Here is a 9648-nt window from a genome sequence, read left to right on the forward strand (position 1 = left end):
CCAGAGACGGCCCCATATCAATCGCTGAGGAAACCGGCTAGGACCCCGCAGCGCGGCCCGGGCAGGTGAGCCGCCCTACCAGGTTCACCTGCGGTGCTTTCTCCTCCCGTCTTGCCCGCCCCTCCCCCCGCGCGCCCGCCCTCTAGCTCGGGTTACCTGCGCAAACTCACCCGCCTAGAGGTGGAGGCCGTGGGGAATTGGGAGGGGGCCCCCGCCGCACCCTGAGACTTCTAGGGCGAGTTTGCAAGTGTGGGCTCCGCAGTCTCTCCTCTCCGGGCGCCAGCGGCTGCGAGGCTGGTCATGGGGGAGCAGCGCATGTCTTGCCCCCGCGGCTACGCAGCGCCTCAAGACTTGAAGGTGGGGAGCGGCGCCTCTTCACACAGCACCCCTTCCCTCTGCCTGGGGCCGCTTCTCCCCTTCAACCTGCTCTTGGGGGAGGTGGGGCTCCTTAGAAGGAGGAGTAGGAAGCAGCCTTGGTGCCCCACGGCGGCAGCTCCCGCTCGGTCCGGGCGAGCAACAAGCACCGGAGCGGGAGACGGGATTGTAGATCCGGCTCCGGGCTCCCAGGGCGGGAGAGCAGCCGCTGGCATTTAAAGAGACAGGCGCTCGCTCCCGGAGCCCGGGTCTTTCCTGCACGGCGCTGAGCCTCAGGCATCCCCGCCTCCGCCCCGCCCACACGGGCCACGGGGCTCCACCCAGGCCACGCCCCCGCACCGGAGCGGGTTTAAATCCCGCCGGTAAATAACCGATGGGTCGACGGGACTGGCGGTCTTCGCGCCTAACCAGTAGGATCTTTGCTTACCTTCTTAGAGCAAGACCTTGTTGTGAAGTCCTCGCTGCTTGCTCAGGTCGTATTTTTCGGAGCTGTGAGCTTCAAAATGGAGTTGGAAAGCAAACGCCACCTGCCAGTGTAGAAAGGAGAGAGGGATTAAGAGTTCGGTGTTTGTTCCGTTTCCCCTTCGTCTCTTCATCCCCAGAGTACCTGGAGAGGGAGGAACAGTCGTTAGAAAGCAAACAAACTTTTGCTTCTTTCTTTTCTTTCCTAGAACCGATTTCTTACCAAAGGTCCCAGAAGAGAATTTTGTGCTAGGACAGCTGGAGAAGTGCTTCCGTTTAGAGGTATTACCAGAATAAGCCCTGTGAAACTTTCAGATAGGAAAAAAAATTCACAGAAAGGAAACAGTATAAAACAGAATGAAGACTTAGTTGCTGACTTGGTTCCAAGACCCGGGCTCTTAATAATGTCCCTCGAAGTTAGTACAAAGTTGATTTCATAACCTCCATTGTTGTTTTGAGAGTTACCAGTTCATACATGGGATAGTGAAAGAAAGCATTCACCTCTGCTTGTTTATTTTGGGGGTAGAGGATGTAGGAATTGCCTAATTGTCTTTAAGAACATATTAGCAGAGGCCCTCTGTGGATATATTTCCTTCCTGCTGACTTACAGAAGAAGTGACAGGAGACTAGTATTGCCTATTAACCTCCACTACAAGAGGACAGTTCCTGCCTCTCCCCTCTTTGTTGGTTTTGTTTCTTGTACCTACGGTGGAAGCTAACAAAGTGGTTTTTCTTTTCTTTTTTTTCTTTTTTTTCTTTTTTTAAATAATGGATTGGAGTCGGGGTGGAGGGATGACAATAAACAAGCTTAGACTTTCACTGGAACACTGGAACACCCAAAGTAATTCTTGGTGGAATTAAGAATGCAACTCAAGACCTCCTCTACCCTGTTTTCCATCACTGTTTCTTTTCACTCAGTTTTTCCAGGTAACACTATTATTCAGTGTGTATACTGACCAGTGGAAACAGGAATATACTAACACCACTGTGATCTTTTTTAGTTTGAGGGGGAAAAAAAATTAATCTACTTACATACTTTTGAGCCCCAACAATCAATATTGGCAGGGCTGTGATGGAAGTTAGTCCTTCAGGAAGTCTAAGATCACAGTATAAGTTAGATCAAAAGAGACTTCTGTATGTCTGCTGTATAGATTAAGTATTTTCTGACCAGCCTCAGGCACGTGTGACCAGGTGAGTCTCCTCCCTGGACTTTTTGATAGCACGTGCTCTGGGAGCTGCTGTTTAACCTGACTAGTATTTGCCACTAGCATGTGAGCTCATGTAGACGCCCATTTTACAGGGAGGGAGGGGGTTTAGACTGAAAGAGGCAATGGCAAGTCATCCCATGTCTGTCAGGCTGGGGAACCTCTGCTACCATCAGCTGTGGTAGGCCACTTTGCCCCTAGGTGGTACTGGGTAGTTTGCCTGGTGATGGGAGAATCCATAGAAGGACACAGTAGTATGACAGTTTGCTGCCAGCACTCTGAGGCACAGATCTAATGAGTAAGGAAACAACACCTTGTTGTCCAGGTGTCTAGCCTATTGGCTTTATGAGCTCTGTTCAGGTACCCGGTTGTGACTCAACAACAGTTCTTGAACTGACCAACTATAAAGTCTCAGAGGGAACAGGCTCTGAGTCATTTTTATATCCCAATGCCTGGCACTCAGTAAGTACTCAATAAATGCTTGATGGACGCCTTAGGGGAATTCTTGGACATATCAATGACCTGTCTCCTGTGTAACTTCTTCCATGAATGCCTGTTTAGGGCCCAGCCTCCATCTGATCCCCCAGGGCTCTTGGTCATAGTTTACAGAATGGCTCCCAAACATGCTTTGCTCATCTCAATGCTTGTTTAATAAATTTAAATTAACTGTCAATAATTTGGAGACTTGGGAAATCTCACATAAAAATTCAGATGTTTAGATTCACTTGGAAGTACTAATGTATGAGACCACTGGGCCCACATTCCAGGATGGCAACAAAAAGCTAGAGCTGAGCAGTGGTTGCCTCGGAGATGAGATGTAGCCTCCAGTTGGCCCCAGTCCCTGTCCTACCCACCTCACTTACTAGTTCCTTGACTGGCCCTGGGAGACTCTGTGTTGGCCACCTCTGCCATCAAATTTCTACATTATACATTGTATCACTTGATAATATGTAAGTCAGCACTTGATCACATAGCATCTGGTATTATTCTTTAATTCATATATTTAAAATGTCTTCTAAAGAGAGCTTGATTCACAACTTCTTTATCCATTCATCTGTCAGTGGACATTTCGGTTGTTTCCATGACCTGGCTATCGTAAATAGTGCTGCAATGAACAGTGGGGTGCGTGTGTCTCTTTAAATTACGGTTTTCTCAGGGTATATGCCCAGTAGTGGGATTGCTGGGTCATATGGTAGTTCTGTTTTTAGTTTTTTAAGTAACCTCTATACTGTTCTCCAAAGTGGTTGTATTAATTTACATTCCCACCAACAGTGCAAGAGGGTTCCCTTCTCTCCACACCCTCTCCAGCATTTATTGTTTGTAGATTTTTTTTGATGATGGCCATTCTGACCAGTGTGAGGTGATACCTCATGGTGGTACATATATACAATGGAATATTACTCAGCCATAAAAAGGAATGGAATTGGGTCAGTTGTAGAGACATGGATGGACCTAGAGACTATCATACATAATGAAGTAAGTCAGAAAGAGAAAAATACCGTATGCTAACACATATATATATGGAATCTTAAAAAGTAGTACTGATGAACCTAGTGGTAGGGCAGAAATAAAGACGCAGATGCAGAGAACGGACTTGAGGACACAGTGGGGGAAAGGGAAGCTGAGCTGAAGTAAGAGAGTAGCATTGACATATGTACACTACCAAATGTAAAATGGATGGCTATTGGGAAGCTGCTGCATAGTACAGGGAGATCAGTTGGATGTTTTGTGAAGACCTAGAGGGATGGGATAGGGAGGGTGGGAGGGAGGCTCAAGAGGGAGGAGATATGGGGATATATGTATATGTATAGCTGATTCACTTTGTTGTACAGCAGAAATGAACACAACATTGTAAAGCAATTATACTCCAGTAAAGATGGGAAAAAAAAGAAAAACAAATATTGTATATTAACACATATATGTGGAATCTAGAAAAATAGTACAGATGAACCTATTTCCAGGGCAGGAATAGAGACGCAGATGTAGAGAACAGATGTGTGGACTCCTGGGGTGGGGAGGGGAGGGGGGGATGAATTGCAAGATTAGGTTTGACATACACTACCATGTGTAAAATAGCTAACTAGTGGGAACCTGCAGTATAGCACAGGGAGCTCAGTTCGATGTTCTGTGATGACCTAGATGGGCGGGATGGGGGGTATGCGAGGGAGGTCCAAGAGGGAGGGGATATATGTACACATATAGCTGATTCACCTCGTTGTACAGCAGAAACTAACACAACATTGTAAAATAATTACACTCCAATAAAAAAAATAATAGTAAAGAGAGCTTGGTTCAAAATATATTTCTTGAAGACCTGCTAGGTACTTGTTAGTCTTAAACACCACACATTTATTCTACAAGTACAACAGGCACTGTGTTAGGTTTTGTAGGTATTCATGTCCCCATGAAATATATAGACTCCTTTAAGACAGTGTGACATGTCCTACAGGAAGGGAAAGTAGAGGATGCTGAGGGGAAGTTTCAAGACATGTTGATACAAAGGTGAACGTTAAAGTGCCTGCCATCAGGGGCTTGGACTAGTGGGGGTGACACAACTCTACAATTAACAATGACATCTACCATTGAGTGAGCTTCTAATTCTGTTATAAAAGACAATTAAGTTTAGAGAGGCTAAGTGACTTCTTCCAGCTGGTAAGATCTCACAGGTCTGCATGACTTCAAGGCCTGTGCTCATAACCACTTTGTTTTAAATAGAGACAAATACATTCTTCAATATTTAACAAATATTTGAGTGTCTGGGTTTACTGGGCTCCAGAGATAAAAAGCCACGGACTCAGCAGACAAAGCCCTTTCTCTTAATGGCTTTTATGTGTTGACAGGAGGAGACAATTGACAAGTTTAAGTAACTGTATATTCCTTTCTGAAAGTGATAAGGGCTATAAAGAAATAGACTAGGGTAATGGGGTTTAATAACTGTGGCTACAGAGAGGGTGGCAGGGGTGAGTTGGCCTACTTTGGATAAAATGGTCAGAGATGGGCTCCTAAAGAAGTGAAACTTGGGCTGAGACTTGAAGGATGAGAAGGAGGTGGCCTTGGCATTCCCTCCACAGGGAACACCAAGAGCAAAGGCCTGAGGTGAGAAGGAATTGGAGTGTTTAGGAAAAAGGGGGGATAAAATGTTGCGACTAGAGCACAGTCAGTGAGAAGGTATGTGATAAGGGGGTGCAGTTAGAGCCATGGGAAAGCTTTGGGGGTTTAGGGTTGTCACTCTGGCTGCCCTATGGGAAATGGACTGTAAAGGGATGAGAGAGGAAGCAGGTCCTATAAATGACCAGGCCATAGGGAAGAAAGGCCTTCCCTGCAGATGGAGCCTCGTGAACAAGGGATAAAGCCACCAAGGCACCTTCCCCAAGAGCAGCCATTAGATTCAATTCAAACGTTAGATTTGAATTCTCAGCCATACTGTAGCTTCATCCTCCCCCAGCAGTGACCCAAGGGTCACATTCCACATACCTCCTTGGAGGAGGCACTCAATAAAAACAAGTTGTGTTGAATGCCAGTTAATTGCTCTCACAGTATTCCTGTCCAGAGCAGAGGGGAATAATCGAGAAGAGATGTTTCTACCTGACAAGGCATTGGCCCCCAACTCTGCAGGTGTAGTGGAGATCTCGGTTTAAATGGCTCGACCCAAGAATGTACAAAAGAGAATCAGGAGAGCAGAGTTGTCTGCTCAGGCAGTCTAACTCTGCCTGTTCCCAGGGCTGGGCCCCAGGCTCACGGCAACGGCAGATAGCTGAGTGAGTTTGCTGGAAAACAGGTTCCTCCACAACTTCCTTATGTTGGGAAACTTCCAGACTTCCCCGTGCCTGTTACCCACAGCTGGGGTTCTGTTGAGACATAGAAAGTGAGTGTTAGCAGAATGAAAACCCATGACCTGGGTTGGCGTCTTGTTTGCCAGGTTCATGACCTTGGAGCCATCTCTTACTTGCTCTGGGCCTCCTTTTCCAAACTCTAAAGTGGGGCTCGTGATACTATTTGCCTCGCTTGGGAATCGTCATGTGAGACAGTGTATGTGGAAGCACCTCGAAAATCCTGAAGACTGTGTAGATGCCACGTGTTATTTACACCTACCAAACCCTAGGTTAGGGCCGTGTTAGAGCCAGATGATGGTTTTAATATGGGAAGCCAAAGAATAACCATTTGTTACGGGCTCAGCTTACTAAATCTCCATACCAATCCCGTTTCTTTACACTTCCCAGATAAGGATACAAAGGCTCAGGAGTATGAATCTTATGGATTATGAGTGGGAGAAGCTGGATTCAAATCCAAATCTGGCTGGCTCCAAGTCCATACTTTTCACGCCATGTCAAGCGGCCTCAGGAGTACCAGCATGTGTGTTGTTCATCCAGACACTGGCCAGTCTGAGGACCAGGGGGCTGCTTTGTCTTCTGGATGTAGAGTGACCAACTTGTCACAGTTTTCCCAGGACGATCCTGGTTTCACACTGAAAGTCCTATGTCCTAGGCAAACTGGGACACTTGGCTGCCCTACCTTGGTGGCTCCCTAACCTGGTCATTGCTTTTTCTGCCCCTGAGCGGATTGGGGATATTGCTGGGGGTGGAGCAGGGAAGGGGGAGGGGAGAAAGGAAAGTCAGGTGTTCTAGTCCAGACCTCACTCTCATAAAGGGTTGCCATCTCCAGACGAGGTTATGCAAACAGCAGCAGCTAGGCAAACTGGGTTATCCAGTAAAAGAGACAATAAATATTACATGCTTTTGGCATTCATTCTTTTTATTCCTCTTTTTTTACTTGGATTCTTTCCAGGAGGTGAGGGCAGGGCCTGTCTCTCCTTTGAGAGGACAGGCCTGCAGCTGCGCCCTCTCTCTTCACCCTCCCAGCCTGTCTTGGGCTTTAAAACCTGCAGAAACAGTTTTGCACTTTGGCTGAATGATTCCTCCATCTTCAGATTAAGGAAGGGAGCACAGAGGCTGCTGAGTGTCATCCTTTTCCTTGGCTTCTGCATTTTATTTCCTTTTCCCCTCAGATCCCCAGAACAGGCTCTCTCAAGCAGGCTGGGCAAGAGCTGGTCTTCCCTGTGGTTTGGTATGTGGAGGAGATGCCCTGAGAAGTGGTCTGGGGCTGTCACCCACCCCAGACCTTCAGCTCTCCATGCATTAATCCTGTGCCTAAATTGTGAGGAAGCTTTTAACCCTTTCCTGGAAGAGGGATCACCAGTTGGAAAACACCAAGGCTTGTGCCTCCTGGAAGCTGGCTGTTTTAGGAGACCCCTGACATTATATTGTTGGTGTTGAACCAGAGTTTGATTTGTGCCGGGGAGTCTGAGCTTGTAGCTGGGCTCCTGCAGAAGCCTCATGAAAGATGCATTTCACCAGGTGGTTCCAGGGGAGAGACTAGCTTAAATTACAGCTCTACAAATCCAAATATTGGCATATCTGCAAATCCAAATGTAGGAATTTCAAAAAAAATCTAAATTCTAAGAATCTTATTTTGCACTTCTTGTGCAAGAAGGGGAGGATGAGCTATTCAGAGAAGAGACAAGGCTGTCAATAACGAGAGAGAAGCTTCGGCAGAGCAAACCCAACCTCCTTTTCTTTCCTTGGCCATTCTTCATGCTTCCAGGGAAGAAGAGCTCCGACAAGAGAGAGGAAGACGGTGTTCAGCGCAGCTTTCTGCAGGACAGATTAGGGGGACCACCCACCCAGTAACTGGGGCATTGGGCTCACTAAATCTGGTTGGTCAATTTCTGTCTGTTTTCCCCAAACCACTTCTAGGCCTGGGACCAAGGGACCCTGATGAAGGACTCACCCCCCTATAGTCTATTCACAACACAGCAGCCCCCAGCAACCCTCTGAGACAGCGAGCCTAGCCAGGTCTGCTCAAAACTCTATGGCTCCCTGTCTCCCTTGGAGCAAAGCCAAAGTCCTGAAGCTAAATCCAGCCTCTTACCCCAACACCAAATTAAATCTCGGAGACAGAGTTTTGGGTGAAGTAGAGAAGAATTAGCTTTATTGCTTTGCCAGGCAAAGGGGGTCACAGCAGACTAATGCCCTTGAAACTGTGTGTCCCAACCCAGAGGGGGTAGTGAGGAGTTTTATAGGAGTGGTTCAAAGAGGGTGTGATCAGCTGGTGGACATTCTCCTGATGGTTTGGTGGGGAGGTTTGGAGGGAGTCGGCACCATCAACCTTCTGGTTCCAGCCAGTCTGGGGTCTCCTGCTTGTGGGCAGCAGACTGTCCTTAACCATTAACTGTTAACTTCTCCCACATGGTGGGGGTTTCAGTATCTGCGAAACAGCTTAAAGATGTTGTTGTGTGCATCCCTTGATGGGGAACCAGGACCTCATCCCAAGGCTGCACTATGGTTTCTCTTCACTGTTTGTTCCTCCCCTGTCTCTGCATCCCCTCCTTTCCCTAATTAACTACTACTTGAACCTGCCCATTGGAACTCAGGGAGGGTCATGGAGGCTGAATAAAGCCTGTTTCCTGTCATCAGAGAAGTGGGGGACACAGAAAGGCTTTGGCCCAGGAGCCGCACAGGGTCCTGCTCTGTATCAGTCCCTAAAATAGCCCCACAGCCCTGCCTGCCTCCTTCATTCCCTGTCTGATGCCCCATCGCTCACACCTCCAGATGCACTGTCCCCTTGCTCTGCCTCCCCCGTGGTTGGCATGCTTCTCCCCCATGTCCTCAACATTTGCTGTTCCTTCTGTTTGGAACGCTTTTCCCCAGGTATCTTCATGGTGTGCTCTTTAGTCTTGACTCAGATGTTAGCTTCTTGGTGAGCTTTCCCCAGGAGCCCTATTCAGAATTTCAAATGTCCTCCCATACATACTGTCAACTGAAAAAGAAAAATGCACAACCTGCAAGTTGAGAATTATGTTTTATTCCTCAGGCTTGCTGAGAACTTAAGTCTGGGCGGTAGCCGCTCAGATAGCTCTGAGGGATGGCTACAAAAATGGTAAAGGAAGAACCAAGATAGGAGCTTTTGCAACAGAAACCAGGTAGTCAGAACATCAAAAGATTACTGTTAAAGAAAAACCAGACATCTCAAGTTAATGAAGTTAGCATTTTTCTATGTATGGGAAGATGCAAGAGTCTGGGCTCATTGAAATCATTCCTTTGATGTGCACCTTAACTATCCAGGGCCAGTATCTTTTTTCTTTTTTTTCCATCCCGAATCCCCTCAGGGTGGAGTCAGGGTGACTGCAGTGGCTGATGGCTTGATGGCTGAAACACCCTTTGTTTACTGATATGGCAGGTGACATTTGTCATCCACAATACCCTTTATCCTCTTTCCTGCTCTATTTCTCTATCACTTATTCAACTCACTTATCACCTTTTAGTATTCTATACTTTATTAATTTATTTTTGTTTATTATCTCTCCCAGTTAGACGATACACGCTATGAAATCAGGGATCCTTGTCTTGTTTACTGGGTTCTCCCGACCTCCTAGAACAGTGCTAGGCTCAATACATTGTAGTTAAATTAATAAGCGAAAAGGCTTTCTGTGGGTCATCTCTAGTCATCCTCACAACAGCTTTAATGGTGCAGGAATATTGTCAATTTACAGATGAGAAAGTGAATTCTAAAATGTACTAAATGCTTAGGGTACACCAGGTACTGTATT

The 9648-nt window shown here is 46.9% G+C and overlaps 1 protein-coding gene across 3 annotated transcripts in view; it reads right to left on the reverse strand.

Moving 5' to 3' along the window:
- The window catches only part of LRATD2 (LRAT domain containing 2), a 38250-nt gene extending 37633 nt beyond the window's left edge, over positions 1-617 (reverse strand). For all 3 annotated transcript variants that reach the window (XR_004346521.1, XR_004346522.1, XM_032610393.1), the window contains exon 1: positions 171-617. The gene's annotated coding sequence lies outside the window, so the exon portion shown is untranslated. The remainder of the gene's footprint in view (positions 1-170) is intronic.
- Between the last annotated feature and the right edge of the window lie 9031 nt (positions 618-9648).

The sequence above is a fragment of the Phocoena sinus genome, chromosome 17 (assembly GCF_008692025.1).
Source record: "Phocoena sinus isolate mPhoSin1 chromosome 17, mPhoSin1.pri, whole genome shotgun sequence".
NCBI classification, from domain to species: domain Eukaryota; kingdom Metazoa; phylum Chordata; class Mammalia; order Artiodactyla; family Phocoenidae; genus Phocoena; species Phocoena sinus.